Source organism: Dermacentor albipictus, chromosome 7, assembly GCF_038994185.2.
Source record: "Dermacentor albipictus isolate Rhodes 1998 colony chromosome 7, USDA_Dalb.pri_finalv2, whole genome shotgun sequence".
In the NCBI taxonomy this organism is placed as follows: domain Eukaryota; kingdom Metazoa; phylum Arthropoda; class Arachnida; order Ixodida; family Ixodidae; genus Dermacentor; species Dermacentor albipictus.
The window spans coordinates 97,853,579-97,870,411 of record NC_091827.1 but is presented as its reverse complement, the minus strand read 5'-3'; the positions used below and the strand labels follow the sequence as shown (position 1 = coordinate 97,870,411).

Sequence of the window (16,833 nt, the reverse complement as noted above, 5' to 3'; positions counted from 1 at the left end):
TTCGCCCTATGGTTCAGAATATTTTTGTGCTTATATATTTGGATCTGTGTTTTTCAGGTTGCCTCGAAATTTTACAGAAGCCATGCCACACACTGGGGCCAGGCCTCTTGCGAACGACGTATAACCAGGCTCAACGCATGAGTGTCGAGTGAGTCCGGAGATCAAGGCAACCTGCTGTGCAACCAGCGTGCAACCAGCGTGCAACCTTTGGTGACGCCTGTACATATTCCTCCTAGTTCACAGCTGTACCTTAGCCTATCCAAACAGCATCACCAGCTGTGGTCACTCATCGAACCATGGATAAATGTTGGGGTGGAGTGATTTGAAGAGACATTCTATTTGTCTCTTTAACTTCTTAGCAAATACTTGTGTTACCATAATTCATATGTGTCTTTAGTACCTTGTTTTTAATGGTTCCTTTCTATCAGAATTCTCACCATCGATTCCTGCTATTATAATGTATGTGTGTCTTTATGCCTAGTCTTTCGTAGTTCTTTTCTACTTGTATATGTAATTGATAGGTTCATAATCCTTGTTATGCAGAAAGCTAAAATGCAAACTTATGGCATTTTTTCTGCATTTTGATAACCTACAGCACTGCAAAGTGTTCAATAAATGTAACCTAACGTGGGCTCTGGTGCAGGAAATATTTAGGAGTAATATAGGGTACTCATTTCAAACACCCATTAGTTTTGGAAAAGTCAAGAATATAGGAGCACAGAAAAGAAAATATTAAACTAGAGAAACAGGAGTTCCCCTCATAAGTCTCATAATAATGTGACTTCCTTTCACTCCAAAGATACCAGTAATACTCGCATACAAGAATTGAGGCACGAAAGCTATGACGCCCTTGGTATTTCTCAGTGCCTATTTGCCACACTGAGGAATGTCAAAGGCATCGTAGGTTTCATGCACACATTGGTTGTGTTACACTTTTGAGTATTGCATTTCTCAAACAAAACGTTTTACAGCAGAGCTTTAAATAGCAAATGCCTTTCCTAATTTATTAGTGCAATAGTAACAGTACAGATCATGTAAAAATTATTTTACAACCTATACAGACTATATGTCCATGGATGCACGCTTCTGATGACATAGCAGGGACGTGGTCGTGGGATGAATGTGTTTATTTCAGATTTAAATGTTGGCTTCCACGTCTGGGTTAGTCTCCTACACTGAGTAGTCTGGGTGAGAGGCCATTTACTAGAAAAAGTGAATCAAACTAGGAATTATGAACATCAGAACATCTTGTTTAGGACACTAATGTGACAATCATCAAGGTTCTTTGGGCATTCATTTCCAAATTTGTGAGGATATATTCTAATACCGGTTTCATTATTGCTAGAACAAATATTTGTTTATTGTCACACTAGAGTTGGCTGCCCCCATTTTTGTACAACCACGTTACAGGCCAAAAATTCAGAGTGTTACTCTATTTACTCTCATAATGATCGCACTTCTTTGTGAAAAAATTTACTCGAATTCAGGGGTGCGATCATTACGCGGGTTATATTCCCCGCAAAAAAAAATTAATCTGGCATTTGCTACGACAACAGGTCAACAAGTAAGCGGCTGCCGCTGTATGTAGTCCGGGACACAAAAAAAAATATGGTGGCCGGCCGAGCAAGCCGAAGCGATTTTTTTTTCTTCTCGTGAGTACATTACGTGCATTCAAAGAGTTTCTTCCGTATCAGTAATGAATAATGTCGGCAAGTTTGCGGCAATAATATAGCTATGTCGACTTTGAGGGGACAGAAACAGATGGGCGCGCTTGGCTGCCAGTGACATAGGAACACATGGCGGGCATGCTGCGGAAACTGCGGCGTTTGTCTTCACCACTATCCTAATATGGCACTATTCCGCTAAGGGTGGGTGAATATCTTAGCTGCGTTACAACGTCGGCGAATGAATAGGGTGAATGGTGAATAGTGAAAAGCGAATGAATTGGTTGACCACAACCATTATTAAGCCTACGCATAATAAATGCAAGTTTGGTTGTAGCTTCTTTTTCTCATAGAAGTGTGAAAAGTGATGAAAGGAATGAAATGGGGCATCTGCTTAAGAATGTTTGGTGCGTGCAGACCACTTGGTTTGTCTTGAAGAGTCGTTCGCATAGCAGTCGACAGATGGTAAGCGCGATCATTACTAGGTAGACTTGGCACATGTCGCTGCGGCAAGTTCGGGGTGCAATCATTACACTGGAAATAAAAAAATCTAATTTTGACGACAAAATTTAGGGGTGCGATCATTATGCGAGTAAATACGGTAATAGGCTGTTTTTAGTTTTGCGCACTCAATGTTAAGGGATGCAAATGGTGACATACAACAGAATGCAAAAATGACTAAGGAATGCAAGCAGGGTGTCGGGCTTTTTTAGGCAGATGCGTGCGTGTGCTATTTATAAAGCTCCCCATGGTATGCCTGAAGCCATTTTCTAACACTTTGGTAGAATACACTGACACCCACTTATTAAGGGGAAATGCTCCTCGAAACAAATTTTTTATATATTTTACTATAGACTTGAATATACTGTCATTCATAAAGTGTTTTATTAGATTTGAATTGTCATTGATTTTTGTGTAGCTGCTGTTTTTTAGCTATGTCCTACACAGTGGAAAAATATTTTTATGGGAACTTTATTGTGTATAAAATTTTCAGAAATAGCTTCATGCTGTATCTTGGTTAGCTAGTTGTATACTGCATAGTGGTGATACTTATCCAAACGGCTTGTACAATTACTGGAACTATGCAAAAAAATATTAGGCCACTTTAAATAATTTTGCAGATTGCACTTTCAATTAGATATCAGCATTCTGCATATCTTCAAGAGTATGTATGCCAAATTTCGTTAGTATAGGACAATTATAAGTGCATAAGGTTATTCTCATGCTATTGTGAGAAAAAGTTCTTGAAGTATATTCAATAATTTTTTTTCACAATAGCATGAAAAGTATGCCAGATTAGTAGGCAGGCAGACAGGCCTGCCTACTAATCTTGCATACTTCTAGTAACTTTACATGCTCTTTGAATATATATTGGCACACTTTGCAGTCAACAGAGAGCTTAGTTAGCTACAGCACACTGCTTTTTTGTGAAAATTTAGTACACAAGAAAATGCCCACAAAGGTCACTGTATTTTCCAACTGTTTAAGGCATAGCTATAGAAATAGCTAAAAAAATACGAATGACATCTATAATATCTGCTTAGAATTAAAAAAAAATTGACATCCTGCTGTGGTGTGAGAGTTGCTTTGGGCACCAAGGGGGCTGACTACGGCTTTCACAAGAAAGCAAAAAAATCACTCCAGGTTGGAGCGGCAGTGTAATTTTAAGCACAGATGTTTTATTTCACGCACCATTAATGTGGCTTATCTGCTCCTGTTGTATGGGAACGCATACATTAGGAAGACAATCCTTCGCGCCATTGTTACCTTAGCGGGACACCAGAGAAAGGTAGAAATCGAGAAGAGGTATTCACACTTGGTTGCCCACATTGTATTATCTGGATGTGTTTCACTTTACAAAAGACTACTGTGGTAGATAATCATAATGACAAAAGAATAAAAGAGGTCTGACCTCCAGTCTTTATAGAAACACTTCTTTCTGTATATGTGCCAAGCCGTAGGAAGGCTTTACGTAACTCAGTCATGCTTGCTAAGTTAAAGATTGGAATAAGGAAAATCACAAGAACATTGTATGAGTGATTTGTAAATGTGGCACCTAATGCAACTTATTCATGTATGGGCTGAGGATAGATTAGAGCCAGTGTATAATATGCTCTTACAGGATGAGTTGCGATGAGAAAAAGAAGCCTTCCTCACATCTTCCTCCTTTTTTATGTAGGTCTTTCAGCACTATGTGTATTATTACAGCTGCGTGCATACAGCTGGGTATAATTTGTTTATATGTTCTGCTTCCTCCCTTGTCCTCATCATTCATGCGCTATCATTGCCGTAACAAAATACAGCTACCTGTGCTGCTTATTTTGTCAACGTGTTTGCATTGTGGAAAGTTTTGTATTAGCGGTTATTTCTACCTGTGAAATTGTCTGTGTCAGCTATTGTACTTAGTCTTGCAAAAGTATCTTTCTCAACATAAATAAATGATCAGTATAAGTGTTGCTGTATATTTTTGCAATTTTGTCAGTTATGAAATTTTTGTACATTGTTGCATTTTGTATGACACAATAAAATTGATGCACAACTTTTTAATGTGGTGTTTTTCAGGTCAATTTTCCATCTCACGCTAACGTGCACAAATTGTGTGGGCAAAAGTGCCAACAAGAGTACCATAAGGTAAGACAGCTGCTTTTACTTTTAGATTGGATTATCAATTGCCAACCAATTGTTTTCAGCAGACATTGTAAAATACATAGATAATGTAATTTAAGTTGGAATATTGTATTTATTGCACTTCACTATATGGGTCTCCTTTGTACATAGTGCAGCCTTTCTTACTTGTTATGTGTAGCTTACTTGCTTAGAATGTTAAGTCGTAAGTTGTCTTGCAGAACAGGGAAATAGGTTGAAGTTATAAATGTTTTCACATATTATAAGACACTAGTGAGGTGGTGAATTGAACTTCTACATGAGTTACATAATATTTTGGGGTCTGATTATGGTTCTGAGTGGCATTGCAGTGTCGTGCATATGCAGCTGCAGGCTACATATTGGATACTTATTTAAGACTGTTTTGCTTGGTGGGCTATTGATTCCAGTTTAATAGTAATGAAAACTGTCTTGCTTTCATAGTGATTCTGTGCTGACTAATATATTTGAATTTTCCAGAAGACAATAACAAAGATTGATGAAATATTAACTTTTTCTTGCAACCTGCAATGTGCTTTTTGGCAAGTTTACTGTGGATTCTTTCTTATGCTTTGTTGTATTTTCACAGTAGTCTTTTTGAGAACTAGCCGTAGTCGTGTGTACTTGCAGCAAGAGTTACTTTATTTGCAAGAGAGCGGCACCACACAATCAGGGTAACTTGACACACACTGCTGAAGTCATCGGACTCATCTAGAATAGTTAAGTGAATCATTCTTGCAGTGTTCATGTGACACTTTGTCTTGAGTCGTCTGACTCGTCTAGAATTGTTAACGGACTCCCTCAGCACTAGTCTTTCAACCCTTTTGAGAGGGTATAGGCGACTGCTACAACAGTGTATGCATGATTATGCTGTGCGGAGTCACGTAAACACCTTGTATTGAGCACAGATAGTCTCAGGACTCTCTCCCAAAAGAGAGTTCGGGTGTCTCCCACAAAGTGTGTCGTATACGTGACGAGTCCAGACCCTTCGAAAAGAGTAAGGGATACTCTTCTTTTTTCATAGTGTGTAGGCCATCGTGGAATCTGCCGAAGAATTAGATCAACTTGTAATTTTTCTTTCACTATCTATTTTCTTTTATTTATTTATTTTATTTATTTATGTATTTTCGTTTATTTATCGGTACTCTAGTCCACATCAGGCTTATATAGAATAGGGCACAGAACGATACATAGTTCAGAAGGTCATGTTAAAAGAAAGCACCCCTTGCCTGAAACAAAAAAAAGAAAACTTGGTACAACGGGCAACGAAAATATAAATAGAAAAGTCAATCAATTGAACATCAATTTGAATATATTAAAGTACACTACCAAAGAAATATAAAAGAAACTTCAAATTAAAATACAGGGACAGTGATGAAACACTGGGAACAACAATCACATCGTAAATCTCAATCTGAGTGCAAAGACAAAAATAAAGTCAATAGTTATTCTTAGAGGATGGCAATATAATTTGCTCATCCTTAGACAAAAAAGCAAATGCGTAGTGGGGAATGGACTGTGCGAGGTATCGCCGCCTGCATCATGCACCAAGTGGTTCCAATCACAACTTTAGTCTGACATGAACGGCAAATAAGCTTCTAACTATTACACAAACGTATCGACTACACCCCCTCCCCCCCAACCGACGCTTAGTACATCATTTGACAAGGTATTCCACGCTTCGTGGCTGAGGCAAAAAAAGAATGCTTTAAACTGATCATTCGGAGACATCAAGTGTTCGCCCTTATTGAATTTGGTGAAGCCATGACACAGAAGGAAAAGAAACTTTAAGCATGCCACGTTGCGTCGACTACCCAGAGTTACAATAGGTGCTTCGTTGCGGAGGGCTGTAACACTGTCATGATTAAGTGAGTGGAGAAACTTTATTTCGAATCAGAACGATTAGCGTACAGCGAGTAGTGGGCTGGGGCACCCGCCGAGGTCACGGCCAAGAATTCTTGCCTCTTGGTGGCTTCCTTGGCCCTCTGGACTACCCAGAGTTGGTCTTCCAGGTTAGAGCAGCGCAGCTTCCCATCGCGCGCATAGGCTGTAGATGGAGCCTTCGCTCGCATGGTCCTGTATTAGTTGCTGGCATTCCCATAGCATATGTTCTAGCGTGGTTCTGGTACCACAAATATTCCATCTATCTGTTGTTTATATGCCTGAATAAATAGCGTGCATTAGTATCGGGCTCTTGTAGGATTTAGTTTGTAGTAGTCACCCCTGGACGGCTTGCGATCTAGCAATTTGTGTATGGCTGTCATGGCTTGAATATTTCAGTAAATTAATCACAGGGCTCTATTTTGTTGCTTTTCTAATAGTTCGCACAAGTACTTTTGAAGTGGATTCCAAACTATTGCCGCCTATTCCAGAGTGGGCCTAACCAGTCTTTTGTGTGTCACTAATTTAACCTGAGGGGAAGTTCCCGCCAGCTTCCTACGTAAAAATCAAAGTTGCTTAGAAGCTCCTGAGCGAATTCCTTTAATGTTTCATTCCATTTAAGTGTTTCCGTCAATGTAGTTCTCATGTCCTTCACTGAGCTTACATTTTTACATGTTCACGAAATAGTATATAATCGTAATAATAATGGGGTGCTTTTCTCAGTGTCGTTGTTTTCTCAGTGTTATTTTCCATCCCCCATTCTCTTCACTAGTGACGATCTCTCGGAGAGATTTTGTAATACTTGCCTGCTCTCTGGTGTTACTAACGAGGGTGCAAACTACGCAGTCTTCTGCAAGCAGTCTTATTGTCGCTACTGGTTCTATGCTAGAATGGATATGATTAACATAGATAAGGACAAATGTTGGGCCGAGTACAGGCCCTTGAAACACCAGGAAACACATAAACACGATCAGGATCGCAATTATGCAAGCCAGCGCATTGCTATTGCATGCGATCAGAAAGATACGTTGGAATATCAATCACAACGTTAGATTTTTTACCAGAACACGTTAGTCCTTCTAATAGACGCGAGTGCTGTGCGCGGTGAACTGCCTTAGAGAAATCTATTAATTTTCATTCAATATGACCTCGAGAACTCATTGCTAAAGCAAAGTCATGCATTATTTCTAGAAACTGCGTTGGAGGGCCCTATAACGTAAAACTATTGCAATATCTTTTTATTCCAATGTTCTGACGTCAAATGTGCGTAACCACCGACGCAAGCAACGGGCTGTCACCCGCAGGGTTGTCTGAAGAGACCAATCAAACGCTCTTCTAGTTCATAGGAGGTCACTTTTGTTTGCTTGAGAAACGAATAACATTGCCTACACTGAGCGGCTTGTCGTATCTAATTGGTTGGCAAGAGAAGAGGAGAACGCTCAAGTGGCGAAGGACTCTATGGGGCAGAGCCAGTTTATTGAAATTCAATAAACGAAGGAAGAGGGTGGTGCCGGCGTCTGCGATTGGTCCGCTTTCACTTAGCTTGCGGTGAAAGCTTCATAATGACGCTAAAACGGATCCACAGCAAAAAAGCTTTGGGTGAATGAGGTCGTAAACGTGCAGAAAGTGGTCGAAAGCGTTACACGGCAACGCAAGAAGTTTTATTATACGCAAACAAGCCCATGCTCTCCGGCAGGTGCGAGTTGCCAGCGCCTGAGCGATCGGCGGCAGCCATCTTTTATTCCTTTAGGAACGGCACAGCCTGCGGCTACTCAGAAGAATATTCAATTTTGTTCGGCACATTATTGCATCTTTAATATGTACACGCCGCTATGACGCGGTGAGTTTTCGCGGTTTTTTGACGTCGCGACAGGTAGGTGAAGTGGGTGCAGCCCGAAAACTTTTGAGCAATAGACGGGGGCTTATGGCGAAAATACTTTGAATCAGAAAGAACTGTTTTTCTTTTTTCGGTCAAATCACGCATAATCAGTGGGTACGCATCATATCATATGGGGAGGTAACGTGGTTTTCCTGACGTTGCGTGAAAGACAGGTGAAGTGGGGGTGGTCGAAAAAAGCTTTCGACCAGTCGCGGAGGGCTGATAACAGAAAAGAAATAGAAAAGTTTGGAATAGTTTTACGGTTTAGCGCCCGGGGTCGAAAGCCCGCTTTGGTTGGCGTATTCTCTAAAATATAACAAATTGTTTTCTTCCACATAACTTTAACGTCCTTGTTAATGACATGCTCCATTGACTTTCAGTACGTACTAGTTCATGATGTCGGCTTTTACTTATGAACTAGCACTTTATTTTAGCCTTTATGAATAGTTATCACTTTGGCACTGAACCAGTATTCAGGAAGCAATGTTGTTTCTAATGATAATGCTAATATCGTATGTAGCAGCGTATGCCTAAGGAATGCATATTAAATGTCTGGGCCATGAGGTTCTCTGACGGCAATGCTGTAGAAGAAGGTTGAGAATTCCATACTCGGCTATTATTCAGTCCGGCATCAATAAGTCTGACGAACGTCACCACTGAGTGATGTTGGTGTGTGTGCATAGTGCGTACGGTCTTAAACTGACTAGAAATATGCGTTGAAGCAATTCGCGATAGTGCGTTTTTCTTAACAATATGACCCGCACGTTGCATCCAGCTTGGAGGACTGTCTGATTTAGAGAAATACTCTCCAAACTGCCCCGGCTCATTTTTCATGAACTCGGTCAAACTACGCGAAATATAGTTTCATCTTGCTATATATTGTCGTAGGTTCAACTCGCGGGAAAGCTCACTAGAAAGTAGGGATTTAGTTTTATTTTACGCATTCTTTGTACTTTTGTTTAAAGTGGATAACATTTCTTGTAAAAAGCGGTGTTTTCTTCATTTCTTGTAATAAGCGGGTCTTTTGCGCCTTGCCTTTACTCATTCAAGCATAAGCCAACTAGCCCAAGCAAGAGTTGTACTGGAGAACCGGAAGGATGCTCCGGGCATCTCGTGAGCAGCGGGCCTTCGACGAGGGATGAAGCTTGGAGCATAGTCAGCAATATTGCCGATGCTTGATGCACATGCTGATATACAATGCCTGGATCCAGTGCTTTCGTCACTCGGTGGTATTGTTACGGAAGCATAAAGAAGAGGAAGGAAGAAGATCGCGATACTCTGGCGGCTGCGTGTTGTTGCTGGTCAGTCATCTTAACTGCACTGACTCGGATTGTATATATATATATATATATATATATATATATATATATATATATATATATATATATATATATATATATATATATATATTGTAAATACAGTTTTCTATACTCCCAACATCCCCGTAATATATTGATGGGAGGTGCTGGGTACCGCAGCTCGAAACAGTTCTCCGTAGTAGACGTCGCATCACCATCTCCACCATGAATGACTGTGAGCACATGGGATCAACGTGGCTGTCGCCTCTAACGTCACCATCGCCAGTTACGTCGCTGTCCCATTCGGTTGTGGTTCTGCAACCCAAGGATGCTGGAACTTTCTGAGAGACCGATGGCGCCGATGTGCAAGAGTGCGTAGCTTTGCACGAACGCTGAGTGGAATCAACAGATGGGACCCTACGATCATGCTAGCTAACCTGAGGTTCTATTTAGCAGGCACGGCAAAGGTGCGGTGCGAAAACGAAGAAGTGAACCAGCTGGGAGCAATGGAAAGATATATTTACAAAGCTGTTTGGCAAACCAGCCGGCCGTAAAATATCCGCAAAGCAGGAACTGCGCTCCCGTGCCCAATCCCCTCACGGAGTCCGATGTGTTGTACATAGAGGATGTGCTGGCGCTTTGTCGTAAAGCCGATCATGACATGACAGAAGCTGAGAAGGTAGGGCACGGGCTGTAGGGAATTGCTGACAACGCCTTTGATCTGCTCATGTGCAAAAGTTGATGTCATCATCAAAGAGTGACGACAATTCGAGCACGACAAAAGCCGACGCGTCCTGCAAACATTCGCCAGACTTCCCAATACTGCCGTCACGTCGACGCATAAACATCAACCTACACAGCAGCATGCGCTGCTATTAGAGGACGTGGTGCGAATCGTTCGATCTGAACTTTTCGCAGCTTTCTGATAGCGTAGCCCTGGTGCTACCGGTTTTAAGGTAGCATCAGGCGATGGTAGCGTCATTTTTGATGGCGTAGCCCTCAGGTTACCCTTTTTAGTCTCTCGAGCAAGCAATCGTTCGCCAGGAACTCGAGAACATCGGTGTACATTCTGTCTGTGCTGTCGCCATCCCAGAGACAACTAATGCCATTCTACTATTTTCACTCCACCTGATGCTCCCCGACGCTTGTCTCCCCGTTATCCTAACCCGACTGAGTAGAGAACTGCGGACGACCAGCCGACATGTTTCACCTGTCGCTGCATTGGTCAGGCCCCCCGATACTGTCGAAACTCGAGGCCCTCAGCACCTCTCATGCCGACTAACCTGAGCCGTTCTGATGGAAATATCCACAATGTTTCTCCCACCACTGAGTACAACAGTGCCCACAACTGCTAGGAACATGTGCTGCAGTCACTCATCATCGCCGCAAACACGTCGCCCATCTTCCCGTTGGCCTCAGCCACGTCACCTTTCGCCCCCTGTAGCTTTTGGCCACACCCTTTCGCAAAACTGAGAAATGCAGCCGTCCAAGGTGCTGCTGCATTACCTACTACTGCAGCAAATCCTCTTTCAGTGCCCACAAAGAGAAGTGTAACTGACCTTAAAATAGACGGCGTGCCTGCCCAAGTACTCATCGAGACTGGAGCTCACGCATTTGTCATGAGTGCTAGCCTACGTAGACGTTTAAAGGTGGTGCTCACCGAAGCAGCTGCCGAAGTGCTTCGAGTGGCCGAAGGCAGCGTGCTGGTTGGTCTTGGAATGTGTACTGCGCTTTGAAGTATAGCCGGTCACCCGGCTTCTGTTCTCTTTGCTGTGATCGACAATTGCCCTGACCACATCAGCCTTGGATTGGACTTATATGTAATCATTCTGCTTTCATCGACTGTGCACCTCGCATTCTTTAGTTAGAACTGTCTCAATTCACCGAAGCTCCGAGCACCGCCCCACCGCACTTGTGCTCGCTTCACGATGTGCGTCTGTCACCCCATGCAGTCACTTACGTCGCTTTGACCGCACAGTCACAGGTTCCTGACAGTGATTACGTGCTTCGCCTGATCGTCGACGTGCTTTAGCACCGGAACGTTTCTGTTCCGCATACGCGGGTCACGGTTACTAGCGACGACGTCATTCTACCGTTCCTGAATTTCAGGATGTGCCATCAAGTACTTCCGGCCGGCGTCTTCTTGGCCAGCGCTTTTAGTACTTCCGTATATGACATTGAGAGTCTAAATACCGAGAGTGGTTTATTAGCTGTAATTGCAGCTGACAGCTGATTCCTTAACGGATGACTTGGCGAAAATGATTGCACCTGACCATACCACTGAACGGGCCACGGATATAGGCCTGCTGCTCGAATCGTACAGTGATATCTGTAATTTCGGCGACAGGCCTTTAGGTGAAACACCTGTTGTTCACCACCGTATAAGCACTGGAGGCACGAATCCTATTCATCGGCCTCCCTATCGTGTATCGCACGCTGAACGCATAGTCATCCAATCAGGAGTGGAGAATCAGAAGTGGAGTCCACAAAAGAGTCATCAACCCACCAGCCAACTGTTTGGGCTTGCTTGTCGTCCTTGTGAAAAAGAAGGTGATACCTGGAGCTTGACGAAAATTCTCCCTTTACTAGAAAATTTCCCTTTAATAATTACTTCTCTCTACCTTGCCGGTTTCCGCAGAACTATTACGTCATACCATTGCGTTTCCCTATGGCGAAACCCAGTGCCACTGGGACCCAGTGCAGCGCGCTGGATGCTGGGGCACTGGGAAGGCGCAGCGGGCTGGGAGGCACTGGCTACTTGCGCGAAAAACAGCTCCAGCGCGTTAAATATGCGGTGCCTGGATGCCGTATATATTTATTTGAATACAGAAAGCAACAAAGAGCGTTTTAGTGCAATAAAAGAAAGAAAAAAAAACTGCTCCGACCAGGATTCAATCGTGCGACCTGCAGATCCCAAGACCGGCACTTTACCGCTACGCCACGCCAGCTTTTTTTTTCTTTCTTTATTGCATGGAATTATCGGTACTCTTTCTTTAGCAGAATTTTGAACTATCATGGGACTGCATACTAACTGTGAATTTGTTTCTCATGTATGTTCATATGTAATGTAGCTACGGCACGCCAGCAGACGGAAACAGATAATTTGCCATGTCAAAGCCGAGAAGCAGTTTCTTTCGCAGAGCTACGTCGCGTACAGGCATGGTTGTTGCGCTATCGCCCAGCAACTAAAACTCGCGCCTGTACCAGAAAGAAAAACTTGCTGTCCGTATTCAGCAGTATGCTTGGAAGTGCCACAGCATCAATTTTCACTTGCGATTGCTATTTTAACTTCGAAAAAAAGTCCTAAATGAACCGCCGACCTGTGACGGCGTATGTTCTGTTACTGCTGAATTCGATAGCCGTTTCTTGTACCTCACACAAAGGATATACTGCGTTTCCTTAGTTCAGTGATGCCTTTCAGTCAACACGCCTGTCTAGTCATATGTATTCGTCAGAGAAGCGCAGGCTAGTGCTGGGAGCCTTCGGCGATAGCACATATACCTGTGTTTATGACGCGCTGCATCACCGCTCATCGCTTCTTGTGCTGGCACTGTAGAAATGAAAAAGATTGTTTACTTAAAAACACCGATGCGAAAGCATGAAATATAGAGTGGTTTATCCTTGTTAGATTTCTTGATTCCTAAGCTAGACGCGCTGATAGCGTGAGGACGGACTCGGCGGATACGCTAGGCCTAAGCTTCGGTGGGGACCGATCTCGGCGCGGGTAGCTGGCGAAAGCTAAAATCTGTGTATTTGAACCTCAGAACTTTTTTTAGTACAATAGGGAAAGTGGAAGCGCACGAGTCACCTCAGCGTTGTTATCGGTGCGATAATATCAGTCAGCGATAGTCTTAGAACTCGGGGTCCGTTCGTGCCCGTCTCAACGAGTTCTGCATTTCATGTCCCCTCCACAACAGTGCGACAACGGCGGCAACTCCCGGTCATACGTTACGTGCGAACTACTAAAAAACGCGGCGTCATCTGCGTTTACGTGGTTTCATTCAAGAATTTGGCTATCCGCCCAGTCAAAAGGGAAAACGAAAAAAACGAAAGTGATTTTCAGTTTCAAATGTGCATGAGTAAACAGGGCAGCTCACGCACCTTTATTCTAAGCTGTGACACGAAATAGGGTTTTATAACCCCAAGATATAGCGTTACTTAGGAGAAGAGACTAGTATCAAGCGATGAAACCAAAACCGTATAAAGTATTAAATATTCAGCGGCGCTCGTCCTTGCGTACTGGACCCAGCGCGGCACAAACACAACCAGCGCAGTTTCCAGTGCGAACCAGTGAACTTCAGTGAGAACCAGCGCCTGTACAGCAAAAACCAGTGCGCCCCAGCGTCATGGCAGTGGAACCGGCGTCTCTTCAAGTGTGACCCAGCTCTTATCCAGCGTTCTCACTGGTGTCCCAGTGAGTCCCAGCGAGTGCCAGCGTACCCAGTGCGACCCAGCGCCAAAAAGCGCGATGGTTTTACACTGGAAGGCACTGGTTTTTGCAATTGGGTTGCTTCTGAGTTGTTGATAAATTCGACTTCGCCTCCCATCTGCTAGCCGCCTGGCTAGCTCAGATGGTAGAGCGGCCGCCCCGGAAAGGCGGTCCCGCGTTCGAGTACCACGCCAGGACAAATTTTTCTTCAGATGCGAAGCTTTTCTTTCAAGGAACCTGTACGGATTTCCTTCGTAGCACTTAACCGCGTTGCGGTGGATGCCTTACTTTCCTTTTACTAATGGTTATGAGTTGCTGTGTCCAAAATCAGCAATAGTCCGTTACACATTAACTTCGTGTGACTAAGGAGGCACGTAGAACATTAGTGCTTTGAGCACTGTGTACGCGTATGGTGGAGAATAGTTCTCCCTATTAGCGGTAATTGAGTTTTTTTGAAGCGTTAAAGAAAGCCCGTAAAATAAAAAAAATGTCATTCGACTAGTATCGCGGCTCTTTTCGTTTTCTTTTTGCGGGCTTCTTCCATGCTTGGAATATACTTTGATGCGGCAGAAATAGAGAGATTTGAAGATTGCGCGCGGACCTTTTGTGATAGCCTACAATTTTCTGATTGACAATCTTGCTCTGGTCATATAGCTTAAGTAAACATTTATTATAACCTAATTTTGTAACCAGGCTAACTACAACCAAGCAGTCTTCTTCCCAGCAATATAGCAGCCAAACACACCTAGTTGGCCAAGTGAATGTACCTCGCATGAACCGCCAGAAACATACAAACAGCAAAGTGGAGAAACAGTACAAGCAAACTATAATTGAAAGAAGAGCCTACCTTTGAAAGAAAAGGAAGAAGCTGCATGTAAATGTTTAAGGGAAAGCGTCGTACTATATGTCTGTAATCATCATACATGGTCAGTAGCAGAGTGCATCAAGGCATATCCGCAGTTTTAGTAAGCCTGCCTTTCTTTCAGTAGAGCATAATTGATCCTACATCCCCGTAACATTTATTTGTAAAAAGAAAACCTAAGTAGAGCGCAATGCTGCCTGAAAACAATTCTCTCTTACTAGGTATTGGTTCCTAGGTGTTCAAGCATCGGTTCCACTGTTTGCTGTACCTTTATCTCTTCTACGCCAGCCGCCGCCGCAATCCTGCATATGCGATCGTCACTCTTCTTAAAAAGAAAATAAAGTATATACGAGGACTTAGCGAACAGTATTTTGTCAGCAGTTACGCACCGCACCAGGAGATTTCTCTTCATAATTGAACTATTGATAATAACATTAGATTATTTAGCGAAAATTTTAATTACCGAATTGAGGGCGCGAACTATCGCAAAACGCAATAATTCTGTTTCGAAGCACCCGATTCAAATGTTTTCAGTGGGCTATGTCCTGCATAGTTACTTTTTTTTTCGGCGTTAAAAATAAAGCGCGCGAAATACGAAAATATGCGCATGATTACGCGCCCGCGCTCCGCGACACCAGCGGACCCAGGCGTTAGTCGGAAGAACTCTGCTCAATGCCATTGCCCTCCTCCTCAATGACGCTGCGCGCTGCATGAGCTTCATCGGAAGGTCAGCTCACAGTTCGCGGTTACTAAAACCAATAGCGATGCTAGGCCAATTTCACGTGACCGCAGAGCGAGACAGCATCACTGCTTACAGATTACGATTGGTGGCTTCCGCTTATGTTCTATATTTTATTAAGAGCTCGCTTAACGTTAGCTAGTGTATCCTGTACATGTCGAAAATGCATCTCATGCTTATGAAGAACTGCCAGTAGTTGAACCAGTTGAGAGATAGAAAGTGTCGTGTAACTAAGTATGTGACCGCGCTGATCTGGCCCAGGTAATTTATGTTTTTCAGACATTTCGATATCTTGCAATGACATAAAAATTACTACAATATGCAGTAAAAAATAACCCAATAAATGAAGTGCAAGTATTCGTCGGCACCGCTACTTGAATGCATCAAGTAGCGGTGCACCCGCGTGAACAACAAGTAATTTACAGTTTCAGTAAACAATTTTTGCCGACACTTCTCCATTCTTCGTGTGCGCGAAAGTTTGTAAAGACTGCACAGCGTAAGTGCACGTATCCATTCAAACAAGAAGCATGGTAATCCATTCACTCCCTCGGGTCGAACAAAGTAACCAGCAACCTAGCTGTAAAGTGGGCTGCTGGATTGTTGCGCATTTACCACTAGCTACGGTTAAGGGTGAGTTTTTGTTTTTAAATATCAAGCGATATGCAGGAGCAAGAGTTTTGCAGTGAAGCTGTTCGCCTCTCGGTCGTCGGAATTTTTCCAGTCGTCGTCCGTGGGCGAACATGTGGGCCGACCCCGGAGGCTGTGAAAAACCGCGCCCAGCCTTGACGGAGGTGAAGCACGCTTCAAGTACTCAAAAATACAACCGAATTGTCCATGGTTCTTTGGAATCACACTTACAACACACAGAACAGCATTCGTTTCAAATAACGGCAAGCACAAAACAAGCATCCGAACTACATGATGATGAGGTGCTCCTTACATAAATTCGATACATGTAGCGCTGCCCGCATGCGTTTCGCGGTAAAGAATCTCGTTGAGCAAGCTGCCACGGCAGCTTGCGCAACACGGCAGCTTGCGAGGTGTGTAGGGACGGCACTAGCCTTTCATATATAAAAGAGCCAGCCTAGCAACTGATTTCATTGTTGTCGCAGCACTGCTATGGGTAGTCCTCATACTAAGGACTCCCGAGGATCAGTGTGAATACAAGGAGCGGCAAAGAGAAAAAGAAACGGCAATACGACCAGCGGTGGCGTGCTGTCAAAAATTACCATTACTCCCAATACTACGATTCCTCTAAATTACCATTACTACCATAACTCTAAAGCAATAAAGCATTGAATACGCGCCTGGCATTGAATACCCCCAGTTTTTTTCTGGCATTGTCATTGTAAAGTATATTAACCAAAACAATATTGCTTCTTTAGCAAGTTGATGAACGTGTATTGTAGGACGCAAAACTGTTGGTTCCGTTGCATAG

General features: G+C 43.3%; 1 protein-coding gene across 1 annotated transcript in view; it reads left to right on the top strand.

Moving 5' to 3' along the window:
• Positions 1-16,833, top strand: part of LOC135916833 (uncharacterized) — a 166,042-nt gene that overhangs the window by 65,362 nt on the left and 83,847 nt on the right. Inside the window, exons 5-6 of the mRNA XM_070522027.1 lie at positions 58-148; positions 4,227-4,295. The gene's annotated coding sequence lies outside the window, so the exon portion shown is untranslated. The remainder of the gene's footprint in view (positions 1-57; positions 149-4,226; positions 4,296-16,833) is intronic.